Here is a 13,832-nt window from a genome sequence, read left to right as displayed (position 1 = left end):
CAAGAACATCAAGTGTCTTTTTACTTTCTTATCTCCATTGCCTGGAACAATGTTTGGCTCAGACAAGGTACTCAATATTCGTTAGTAAATAAGTGAATAATAAATATTAAAAATGTTTATATTTGCTCAAAGGTGATCTTCTCTTAATCAGGTCCTTAGAGGTCTACCCAAGATATTAGCCATTTTAGTTCATTTATTTTTGTATATTTAAAAGTCACTTTTCTGATTTACAAGTTTTCCAAGAGGACATGCATTCATTCTTTTCTTTTTTTTTCATATTTTCTGAGTCAACAAATCACTAATTCCATCACCTAGAGACTTCTAATATTATCCATCTTTTTTCTTTCCATTCAGAGATATTTTGGACACATTTTTGACAGAGGCAGAGCCACACAGATTAGCCTTTTCTTCCATTTCAGCTGGAAGTCTATCAGTTTGATGGGATCATACTTCAGGACATGAGATAATCTGTTTTGTGTATCTTTCCATTATTTTTTAAGCTATAAATAATATGTTGAGTTTCCCCTCATTTTTAATTTATCAGTTTGAGAAGCAAAATCTTTCAAAACATAAGCTCCATTCTGGGATTAGAATAGATAGAAAATATATATGTTTGGTCTTTGCCCCAGTTCCTGGCACAGAGCTTTAAAATCTCTTGAATTTTCTTGAGTGGTAGGATTGTCTTTTGATATTCATTTTTTTAAACATATTTTATTGATTTCTTACAGAGAGGAAGGGAGAGGGATAGAGAGTTAGAAACATTGATCAGCTGCCTCCTGCCACTCCCTACTGGGTATGTGCCCACAACCAAGGTACATGCACTTGACTGGAATCAAACCTGGGACCCTTGAGTCCATAGGCTGATGCTCTATCCACTGAGCTAAACCGGTTAGGGCTCTTTTGATATTCTTGAGTCCCTTTACATCATACCTGAGTTTATGCAAATGAGGTGATTCAAGGTAAATCCTTAGATGATTTCAGGGGAGAGCTGGCCACACTCTGAGGATTGGAACTTTCAGTCCCGCCTCCCAATCTCCAGGGAAAGGAGGCAGAGTGCAGATTGAGTTTAGACATCAATGGCCAGTGATTTAATCTGTCATGCCTACACAATGAAACCTCAATAGAAACTCTTGAACAATGAAATTTGGGGAGCTTCTGGGTTGATGAATACTTTGATATACCAGGAGGATGGTGCAGCTAAAGAGGTCATGGAAATTCTATGCTACTCTCACCCCAAACTTTGCCCTATGCATCTCTTCCATTTGGCTGTTCCTGAGTTGTGTCTTTTATAATACAACTAGTGGCCGGGTGCATGAAATTCATGCATGGAGGGGGTTCCTTCAGCCCAGCCTGCACCCTCTCCAATTGGGGACCCCTTGAGGGATGTCCGACTGTCAGTTTAGGCTCCTAATCACTCACCTGCCTGCCTGCCTGATCACACCTAACTGCCTCTGTCTGCCTACCTGATTGCCCCTAACCCCTCTGCCTGCCTGCCTGATTGCCCCTAACTGCCTCTGTCTGCCTGCCTGATCACCCCCAACTGCCCTCCCCTGCCAGCCTGATCTTGCCCCCAACTACCCTCCCCTGCAGGCCTGGTTGTCCCTAACTGCCCTCCACTGCCAGCCTGATCTTGCCCCCAATCGCCCTCCCTTGCCAGCCTGATCTTGCCCCCAACTGCCCTCCCCTGCTGGCCTGCTCTCACCCCCAACAGCCCTCCCCCACCGGCCTGATCTCACCCCTAACTGTTCTCCCCTGCCGGCCTGATCGCCCCTAACTGCCTCTGCCTGCCTGATTGCCCCTAACTGCCCTCCCCTGCCAGCCTGATCTCACCCCCAACTTCCTTCCCCTGCTGGCCTGATCTCGCCCCCAATGGCCCTCCCCTGCCAGCCTGATCTCACCCCCAACTTCCCTCCCCTGCTGGCCAATTTGGTTCTGATTGGTCAGTTTCTATGCCAGTTAGCATCAAAAGCTCCTCCTCCTAGGCAGCCATTGGCTCCTCACACTTCACCCAGATTTGGTTCTGATTGGTCAGTTTCTATGCCAGTCAGCGTCTCCAGTCCTATAAACAGGCCTGATCAGAGAGGTGGGGCTGATCAGCAGCCCCAGCAAAGGCCTGAGAGAAAGAGAGGCATGGCTGGTGGCCAGGCCCGGAGCGAAAGGAGAGGCAAGTGCTGATCAACAGCTGCCATGGAGGCTATGGATCAGACCCTGCTTCTCTGTCCAGGCCTCTCTTCAGGCCTGATCCGCAGCCCCCTTGGCAGTCAGTGTTGGGTCAGAGTGCCCAAAGAGGTGGCAGTCAGTGCTGGGTCACCACAGCAACTCAGCACTGACTTCCACTCAGTCGAGCCTTCGGTCGTTTTGGATGTTATGGACCCTGGGTTTTTATATATTAGGATATGTATGTACTTCTTACTCTTGGATGGAATTGTATGTTTGAGGGGCAGAGATTCTTTTTGCACAGGCTGTGTCAATGTTTGTTCATTCTGTAGACTCATATCTCCTGAATGTGTCATTCAAAGTCCTGCTCTTGGAGAAAATAATAGAAAATCTACATGTCCTCAGGTCCAAACTCTGCCATGCAATACAATACAACCAACAATGAAGCCAGAACTTTTACCTTCATCTTTCTGTTTCTTGTGTTTATTTCTCAATCGGTTTAGAACTTGTAGGGAGAATGGAGATTATTATCATTCTTCAACCCTTATCCATAAGGCATTGCTTTTAACTATGATTCCAAAGCATCTTTTCCTTCTATTTTTCCATTAGGTCTCATAACACTGAGGCAAAGACTTAGGGGAAAAGTAAATTTACAAATCAGTATTTTTTTTCCATTTGTAGATCAGAACATTAATAATATTATATAAGAGAAAAACAATGGTCTCCAAACTACCTCACGTGGCTTGAAAATTTTATAATATTTCCTGGAAATACTTTTGGTCAAGAAAGAACTCACCATAAGTGTTTCCATTTGTTGTTTCATATACTTTATATTTGCTTCAATTATGGAACCAGCCCCTTTAAAGCCAGAAACTGTGCATTTAAAAAAATGTGTATAGAACAATAATTTTTCTTAAGGTTTATTTCACTTAAAAATAAAATTAAATCCACCATGGATCAAATGAAATGACCCAAGAAAAGACAACTCTTGTCTTCCTGCAGGTCTTTTCATAACAGGGGGACTACAATTTCCAAGGTATCATTTTTACTGTTTTCCTAAATCGTTAACATATTGAAAACAGCTGTTAGGGGCAAAAAGCTAAAGGGAAAATGCCGATGGTATCTTTTTCTCTCCCACATGAGTCTTTCCATTGACCAGCAGGTCATCTCTGTTCCTTTGTGATATGGGAAAGATGAAATTCAGTGGAAATCCATTGTTTAATAAAAGACCATTCTTCCTGCCTCATTGGATTTCTGAAAGCTTAATTTTCTGTCCAGGTGCATTTAACCAGGTCATTAAGTCTCTCTCATCAAGACCACCAGTTAAACAAGGACCAGAAGCAGTCATTTACTGCCTATCTGCCTAAGTCACCTTGCCTAGTTTTTGGTTCAACCACACAAAATAGGTGTTTTTACCCACATTTTACAAATAAGGAACAAAAATTCTGAGATACCAAAAGATACAGGGCCTTTCCGAGGTCATGAAACCTAGTGGGTGGCTGAGAAGAAAATGAAATCTTGATCCGGCTGACTCCAGAGCTAGGATTATCAACTGAAATGACATGGTTCCAGAGGAAACTCCAGACCATTGGAAGCCAAAGGGAGCATGCACAGATATTGCAGAACTAGTGAGGTGGAAGCTATAGACTTAGAAAATGTTTAGCAAATGAGCAGGGCATAAAATCCTGTTTTAAGGTGAAACCATCTGAAGCTACCTCATTTTCTTCCATAAAGCAAGTTTTAGGAAGAAAAAAAAGTTCTTAGTGGGCACAAGGCATTGATCTGGTCGGTGGTTTTCCCTATTACTGGCTGCCAATTAAGAGAAGCTAAAAGAAAGCTTGCTCCCTTGGAGTTGTGGCCCTGACGCCAGATAAAATCTCATTGCTCATAAGAGCAAGGAGATGGTGAGATCAGAAACCCTAACTCCCTCTCCTTTGACACCATGCAATTGCTATGAAAAGCACCAGAAAGTTCTATGTTCTAGAAGACTCCAGGGTGGTAGTGATGGTGGTGGTGATGGGGGAGTGATATTGCCCCACCCTGCCCCCCACCCTCAGCTTCCTTCTCAGGCATGTCCCAGCAGTGGAGCAATTAGAACAAGGAGGATATGCCTCAGGAAGTTCTGTCCCCAGAGGCCCGTCCAGACTTGTTTAAAGACAGCTGCTGTGATCGTTAAAATGAAATAAGACATGTAACCAGATTATGGGGAAATTATTGCTATTAACAGCAATAATTACCCTTTGTTCAAGTAGCTTCCTGAAATTAAAAAAAAAAAAAAAACATCAAAGCAGAAGCTTTCAATTACTTCACTTAGCACCCTCCATGAACCCTTTGGGTATGTGATATGCATCAGAGAGACCATTGGGATCTGGGAGGGCGAAGGAGGGTGCCTACAGGCACACACAAATGCATCAGAGAATGCATGGATATTTTGTACTTTATCATATACAATTGTGTGCATACCTCTTTTCATTTTTAAAAAAATTAGTGAAGATCTGTCATGTGTTAGGCTCTGTCAGAGGTGCTGTAGATGCCAACCCAAATAAGACTGAATCTCTCCCCCCAGAAGTTCAGGAGGTAGATAGTAGAGAGAGAAATATAATGCAGCATGGTGAGTGCTGAGCTGAAGGGAAGCCTGGGTGGCTACATTGACACCATGGAGCAAGCCTCATTCCACCTGGGGATAAGGGACAGTGGACTTCCTGGAGGAGGGGCTGCCTAAGCCACATCTTGAAGAATGTGCAGGAGTGCAATGGCAAAAGGAGATTGGGCAGGACTTCTGAGCAGAGGGTCCAGTACAACTAAGGATCCAGTGGTTTGAGACAAAGAGCTATCATCATCTCAGTCACTGAAGATGGGTCTGTAGATGGGACAGGTAATAGACAAACTACAGAAATCCATGCAGATTTTAAGGAGGGAGAAAAGTGTTTATTTTACAAAGACAGGGCTCTTCATAGTGTGATACCAGTAGAAACCAGACTGGATAGAGGGAGGGAAGGAGGGAGGGAGAGAAAAAGGGAGGGAGGAAGGGAGGGAGGGAGGGAGGGTGAGAGAGAGAGATGTTAGAAGGCTGTTGTAGGAAACCATGTCAGAAAAGAACCCTGAACCTATGGTCAAAAGAATATGGATAACAGAAATCTTTCAGAATTAAAAACTTATAGGATTTGGTAGGTGGAGGATATGGACAAGGATGATATTCAAAAGGTTCAAATACCAGAACAGCACAGGCACTGGCCAATCAGAATGGACACCAGCCAAATACAACTGGCACAGCCAGCTCATGCATCCCAGTTGTTTATAAATGTTCTTCCAACCAGGTCAACCCGCTGGTGGGGGGACCAGGGTGAGGTATGTTCTTTTCACCAGGATTTCTTCTCTCCCCTGCTGTGCTAGATTGATTGCATTGATGGCCCCCCATTTTTACTCCTCCCTGTCATTTCAGAATTGGAGTTTTTCTCATAAAAGCAGAGTACATTCCGTACACCACATGACTCACCTCAACCAATATGACCAGGTAGAAGGGATGGTGGGCCATTCTGAGGCTAGCACCCAGAGGCCTACATGTTTCTTCTTGCTCACTTGCACCTCTGCCATTGTCATAAGGCCATGCCCAGGCTAGTCTGAGAAAGAATGAGAGGCACTCAGAGCAAAACAGTCACCCCACTGAGGCCGTGCTGTATCAGCCAACTGCCAGCCAAGCTCAGACAGGTGATCAAGCCCAGATAAGATCAGCAAAACTACCCAGCTGATTCCCAGCTAGCTCCTGACAGAGAAATGCTTATCATCAAATGCATTGATGTCCTTTGCATCGGTTGGTTGTTACACACTCTGATTATGGTGATAGATAACAGATACACCCTCTCTCCAACCCCTGCTTTTCAAAGCACTCATATCCATAACTGTTTTACAAAACACTCCTTGTATCATCCAACTCTCTTACCAACATTTTTTTTACAAAGGAATCAAAAATATTTAATGGGGAAAATACCTAAAAATAATCTTCAGGTGGCTTACAGGCTAAAGTCTCAAAATCCCCACGCTCCAAAAAACTTCTGGAAAACATATACGGGTAGCAGGAAATGCACAGGTAGGGACTTAACTGGAGCATCTCTGCCCTCCATTGCTTGAGCACGCTGTGCCCACATTCAGCATCTTTTTGTCATTAATCTGATGCATTAGAACTTTAGGAGACCAGCAAATACTATAATGTGCCATTCTTCTCGTAAGTCAGAGCCAACTAAGAGAAACATGGGAACTAGACATATGTAGAGAAAAACATCAGCTTTCATGCTGATAAAAGCTAGATTGGATGATTGGGCTTGAGATGTGGTCAAAAGGGCTAGTCAACCACATTTTATCCTAAAATTAAACTCACCCACCTGGCACAGGGACACTGGACACTGCTGGCTCCCAGAAGGACAAGCTGCCTAGGCCTGGCTCAGGGCAGACCAGAATATCTGCTCCCTGGAGGCAGGCCGATAGGCTCCACACCCACCATTAGAGGGCACTCTTCTCACCCAGGATGAGAATGAAGGAGTGAGAAGAGGCCAGGGCCATGGTCTTGCTGCAGGCCCTCCATGTGGAAAGGTGAGGGGAAAGGAAAAATGTTCCCACTGACCTCCTGGCAATATTCCCTTGCCCCGGGTCACAGTGGACTTTCCAGTGATGTTGCTGCTGGTTTGCCTGGAATGATGGCATCTTCCTATCTCCCTGACAGCAACCATGCACCCCAGCAGGAATATTCCCTTCCAATCCTGCTGTCCATGAGAGAAAGACTCTTTTCATGTAATCCAGCCACAGATGCCCATGGGCACATACTCACACACCTACACACCCACACAGATACATCCCATGCAGGAAACAGGCCTTCACTCGTGACAGCTTCCTAACTCAAATTCTGAGGACCCTGTGAGAGGCTCCCTGGCCAGAGCTAGGTACATCCTGAAGAGGTTTAACAGCTATCCTGAGAGACCCATACTCTCAACTAAGTGAGTGTGAATTCTGCTCTGTTACCTCCTAGTCATTTGCCCTTAGGGAAATTATTTAATCTGTTTGAGCCTCCATTTCCTCATCTACAAAATAGATAACAGAACTCCATAAGTTTGTTGTGAAGCTTGAATGAAATAATTCAACTGCACAGCTCCTTGTAGTTAGGTTACTAGTCTTCATTGAATTGTATGTTGCATAACAACACATGCAAAAAATGTGTAACTGCATCTTATCTGGGACAGTAGGGCCCCAGGGGGTATTCTAATCACTCAGCCTGGCTTCCATGGCCAAACTTGACCTGGTCCCTGACTACCCCTCTACCTTCATATGCCACCACTCTGTGTTTTTGTGCTATAGTTGTGCTGAACACATTTCACTCTCACAAGTCTCCATGCCTTTCATAGACTGTTCCCTTTACCAGGACTACTCTAGCCGTCCTTCTTCCCCACTTACACTCACCCTTAGCCATGCTATCCATGGAAGTATCATTTTCATTAACTTATTTATTCAACAAATATTTTTCAGTGTCTACTCAGTGCCTATACAATAGCCCTACCTTATCTGTGGTTTTGTTTTCATGGTTTCAGTTACCTGCAGTCAACTGTGGTCTGAAAATATTAAGTGAAAAATTCCAGAAATAAATAATGCATTACTTTTAAATTGCATGCCATTCTGAAAGCATGATGAAATCTCAAGTTGTCCCACTTCTTTCCACCCTGGATGTGAATCCTCCCTTTGTACAGTATATCCACACTACCTGCCCATTTGTCACCTCAGTATTTGCATCAACTGTCACAGTATCTTAGATGCTTGTGTGCAAGAAACCCTTATTTTACTTAAGAATGGCCCCCAAAGCACACGAGTAGGGATACGCCCAAGAGAAGTCATAAAGTGCTTCCTTTAAGTGAAAAGGTGAACATTCTCAACTTCATAAGGTATTTATCATCTCACATCATCATAGGAAGGATGAGTACAGCACAATAAGATATTTTGAGAGAGAGAGAGACCATATTCACATAACTTTTATTACAGTATATTATTGTAATTGTTTGACTTTATTTTTAGTTATTCTAATCTCTTACTGTGCCTAACATATAAATTAAACTTTATCATATGTATGTATAGGAAAAAAACATAGTATAGATAGAGTTTGGTACTATCTGTGGTTTCAGGCATTCAATGGGGAGTCCTGGAATGTATTCCCCATGGATGAGGGAGGACTACTGTATTAGTTTGGGAGAGCTGCCATAACAAAGTACCATAGACTGGGTAGCTTAACAGAAATTCATTTTCTCACAGGTCTGGAGGCAAAATCCAAGATCACGGTGTTGACAGGTCTGTTTCTTCTTAGGCCTCTCTCCTTGGTGTGCAGATGGCTATCTCTACCCCCTGATTTCACATGGAGCTACATCTGTTCTTGTGCATCTCTGTGTCCTGATATCCTCTTCTTATAGGGATAGAAGTTATAATGGATTAGAGCCCACCCATGTGACCTAAGTTTACTTTAATTACCTTTTAAAAACTCTATCTCCAAATACAGTCACATTCTGAGTTATTGGGGGTTAGGACTTCAACACATAAATTAGGGGGAGACAATCCAACCCATAAAAGCACCAGAATATAAAGTATTTCTTACTCCCCAAACCTGGATGAGAAGACACTTCTGTGTTCTCCTATGTATCTCCAATTCTGTCAGAACCTTTCGTTATCAAGTACTTCTCCAGCAACAATGAATTGTGTCTCCAGCCAGACTCCAGCCCAGTAAGGAAGGCTCTGCATTGATCTTAGTCACTGTGGTTGTCTTTTCAGATACAGTGATGAGCAATATATAGTAGATGACAATAGATATTTCTTGAATGAATGAATGTCCTTTGCTGCCATCTCTGCATGCCAAAACCACTTCCTTAATAAAAAAACATGGCCTAGAAGAATGTATGATAATAATCCCCTACATTTAAAGAGCCCTTTACAATTTCAAGAGCCTTTACATCCCTTATTTTATTTACCCTTCTTTGTGGACCTATGGTGTGGGTACAATTGGTCTTCATTTTGCAGAAAAAACTGTGGCTCAGCAAAAATAAGGATCTTGGCCAAGTTCCTTCTCCATGCAAGTAGCTCCAATGCACCCAGGCTACCTCCGTGACTAACCACAGCTTTTGAAATTACATGAAATAAATTGTAGTAAATTGTAAGAAATTTCCTCCCTTGAAGAAACTTGAAGCTACTTTGGTGACTGGGGAAACTAGGGCCATCAGGGCAACCAAGACAATGCATCTCAGCTCCCCTTTATATTGCAGCTCATATCAATCATCCCTTCTTCCCAGGGTGACAGAGGCTGTATGCATCCCACAAATTTGAATTCTAATCACATCCTTTAAAGTTCATAAGTCTAAAAACTAGTCTGAACTTCAAACAGCAACTTCAGAGCTTTGCCCTTTCAAGTAAAACATTTCTTGAAGAACAAAAAATAGTCCAAAAGCTTGTTGCTTTTGGAATCCAGTTCTTATTACTCATGTTTTTTTCCTCCAGAAGAAAATCATTTCACATTTTGGTAATGCCTGTTGGCAGCACTCATAGGGAGCAGTCAACAAGCACCTCCGGGATCCAGCAGAACCTGGCTGTGGCGAGAGGAGCGGGGCATGGGAAACTATGTGCCTTTTCAGAGCAGTCTTTTGAAAGCAGCAGAGCCATCAGACAGGCTGCAAATAGCATGATGTGATGCACGTGTACAAAGGAGACATAAAGTCATGCTAGCAAGCGGACTTTGGCATGTGGAGACCTGCTTTAAGGCCTTGGCTCCACCACTTTTGCCATGTGATTTGGGGCAGGTAGCTTGGCCTTCCTAAATTACAGTTTCATCATCTGTAAAATGGAAATTATAGTAAGGCATACTTCAAAATATTGTGATATTTCACAAATTAATGCATATAAAACATTTACCCCAGTGCCTGGCACATTAATACTGGCATTTATTGAGAGTAGGCCATGCCAGTCTGGGGAAGATCGTCAAGAAAATGATTCAAGCCCTAGAATAGAAGTTCCATCCAGCCCTTCCTCTCTAATTGTGGGGGAAGGGTGTCCCGATGGTGGCTCTCCTGGTCCCAAAAGACAACAGCAGCCTTCCTCCTCAACTACTCATGGCATCTGCTCTCTGCCAAACTGCTCCTCCCAAAACTCACCCTGTGCATGTCAAGTGTTCATCAAACTTCATTTCTGGTGCTTCGGCCCCTTGATGAATAGCCTTCCACCCCACCCCAAATCCTCACTCCAAGTTAGGGCTCTGCTTGTGAGGACAATAGGTCCTCACAATAAACAAAAGAAAACAAAACCAGAGTGGTAGTAAAGGGGCTACGTGGACATTGCATGCAAACAAAACATAAAAGCTAGCTTGGAGGATATGAACCTATAGACCATCAACAAGGACCAATACAGCCTTTACCTCTGTGTGAGCCTGTTAGAGTCTCCCAGCCTCTCTGCCCTCCAGATTTCTCTGCTTGGTCACCACATGTAACTAGCCTAAAATTCAACCACTCATCACTGCTTGACTACATCCTTTGAGTCTCTTTCAAGGAACAATCTGGTTGTCTCAGCTCTCCTTCTTCATGCAAACTGCCCTGAAACCAGATGCTCATCAGGAAGATAACCAGAATTACTCTCTAGAGGACCTGGGATCAGAGCCAAGAAAGTGGGGTCCAGTGTCAAACCAGCCAAATGAGGTAGGCAGAACAAGTAGAAGAACTTCATCAAGGCCAGACCAGGAGGATTAGAAGCAGCTTGGAACCAGGTACAACTAGTAGTCAAGGAACTGGTCTATGACAGGGAATGGCACATGTGGCTGAATCTTAGGAGGAATTTGATTGTCTTGCCAGTGTGGGTATGTCATTCTTAGGTGGCTGTTTGGAGTAGGTTATCCATTTCACTCTGACAGTTACTACTTACACGGCTCCTGTTCTCATCCTAGTGTGAAGAAAGTACCTTCCTCCCACGTGTATTAAACACCAGAATTTACTGGGACACAATAGCATCTCTAGTGACTACTCTTTAACCTGATTTCATCTTTCAGTTCCCCACAGCTTTCATCTCCCTTGGAACGTCACACAATTCCCTTAACTCACACCAGAAGGTAATTTCAAAGATCCTGTGCTGAGCTTTGCTCAGTACATCAGTCCCCACTGACCACAACCTGTGTTGAAGACCAGCTTTTTGCACCAACTTGCTTCCCTTGAAGCGAGTTTCTTTTCTATCCAGTTTTCACACTTCCCTGCAGGATATGAAGTCGTTATTATTCATATTTCTCACTAAAAGGTTCCTTGTTCCTGGATCAGCCATTAGACCAAATGGCGTCAGTCATTGTTTCTCCTAAAAGGAACACTAGGACATCTTATAAATAGCACCCTTGCTGACCCTGGTCAGTGTGCCTCTTCATTTGTTCAACATTACCCACCCTATCTCTCCCCAGCTCCTTTCCTGCATTTTACACAACATCCAGGCTCCCTTCACTTCTCTTCAACTAATTTATTTATTTAATAAGAATATTTACCCAGAACCTGTGTCAGGCACTCTATTAGGCACAATGACAGCATTTTTACTTTAGTTTCCAAGAGTTTATACTCTGCAGGGAAGACAAGATCTGTAAATCAACAATTACAATAAAATGTGAAACAAGTACTTGGATAATGGGGCAAGAGGACATAGTGAGAATAAGAAATATTGGAACTTATCCTAGTCTGGGAGAGTCATGGAAGGCTTCCAGGAGGAAGAGACACAAGCAGAATTTTGAAGAGTCATACTGAGCTGACTACCTGAGGAAGCATGAGGAGGGAGGGGAATGCAGGGATAGAATATTTCAGACAGAAGAACCTGACGCTCAAAGTAGAGGACTGGAAACCAAGTGTCGTGTGTGAAGAATTACACAACTTTCCAGTTGTGTGGCATTTTTCTCCATGAATCCGTAGTCTGAGAAGTGTGGTTAGAGAACAAAACAGGAACAGCACCCTGAGGACTGACTCTACAAACTGGAAAGTTTTATGGAGCTGTCTGTTGATTTTCAGTAGGAGAGTACTATGATCAGAACCATGTGAAGGAAGCTCCAATGCGGATAGAGATATAATCCTGGCTCCCTCGGAGTGCCACAGTGGGAGACCCCTCCACCCACCCACACCTACTGCAGGGTCTCCAGAGAGAGGTGCCAAAGAAGGCAGGGGGCTGGGAGGACATGATTGCGGGGCAGGGGAAAGAGTTGCTTGACCTCTCAAATAACATTCCAGTCTCTACTTTCCTGAGCACAACAAAGAAAAATAAATCATCTCTCAAATGGCAGGGGCCAGGGCTTGCTGCATGATTGTCTAATTAGGTGTAAGATTACACCACAGGTCTGGTTACTGGGAGGCCCACAGGGATCAAATCCAACAGCATCAGACCAGACAAGAATAAGTGAAACCTTGCTCAGAATGAAAACAGGAAAGATATAAAAGCCTTCCACCAACCCCTACTCATCCTCCAGCTACCAATTTGAATAGCCAGATAATGAGGGGTTTCAGAGGAGGAAGAGAAATGATCTGCTAAGATCTTACACTCAGTTTCATTTCTGATGTGGATCTCTGATGACATACAGATAAGTTATGAAAGAATCAAGGAAGTGGGAGATGACCAAAAGCACATCTTATTCTTCTAATAAACATTATTGAAAAATAATTGCCTGCTATGTGTAAGACATTGCACTATCTCCAGGGTACCTGGAAGTGATTATGACATGGCCCCTTTGCAAGCAGCTCACAGCCTAGTAGTGATGAATAACTCAAAAACTCAGAACAGATATTTCTGTAAGGATTTATTTTTCTTAATTGATAGTGTGGGTTTTATGAGTACATGGAGGACATTCAGAGAGTTGTCACAGAAGACACTGATTTGAACTGTGTCTTAAAAAGAAGTAGAAGTTCATCAGGCAATGAAGAAAGAGAGGAAACTATTTACTCAAAAGGACAGAGATGAGAAAAAATAAGGCACTGTTATGAATAACAAAGACCATATTTCCTTAGTTCTAAGAGGTCACTGGTGCTGAGGCATACCACTGATTAATTATACCTTCTTGAGGGGGGAAAAAAGAAAGACATATTACATTAAATAAACACATAAAAATAATCTACGCAATAATAGCCTAATTGTGCCCCCACCCTTATTGACCACTTATTATATATCATAATCAGTTTCCCTATGTCTCTATAGATTCTACATCCAAAGATTCTTCTGACTCATTTTTATACGTTTAGAAGTTATACATAGGGTGAGAGCGACTCACAACTTTTTGTGACATGTCCCACATCTTGACTTTACTTGTACCTTTACAATTGATAGTATAATTTTTAGAAATATCTTAGAATAGCAGGATTTCCTTTTCTATTTGATAATACTCATAGATTTCTTCCCCTTAATTGAATTATGCAATGCTAAAAGTTAACCTCCTCTTATTTTTATGTTATATTTCTTAGGTACTCATTCATTTTGTCTGACTCAGAATGAAATAAAAAGCCTAAATACTATCATAACCATTAAAGAAATTGAAGACTGGTTTTAAATCTTCCCACAAAGAAAATTTCAGGCTCCAATGGATAGTTTACAAGTGAATTCTATCAAACACTCAAGGAACAGATAATTCCAATATTACTCAAACACTCTTCTAGAGAACA

Source organism: Eptesicus fuscus, chromosome 9, assembly GCF_027574615.1.
Source record: "Eptesicus fuscus isolate TK198812 chromosome 9, DD_ASM_mEF_20220401, whole genome shotgun sequence".
Lineage (NCBI taxonomy): Eukaryota > Metazoa > Chordata > Mammalia > Chiroptera > Vespertilionidae > Eptesicus > Eptesicus fuscus.
Note: the sequence above shows the minus strand (reverse complement) of the source record.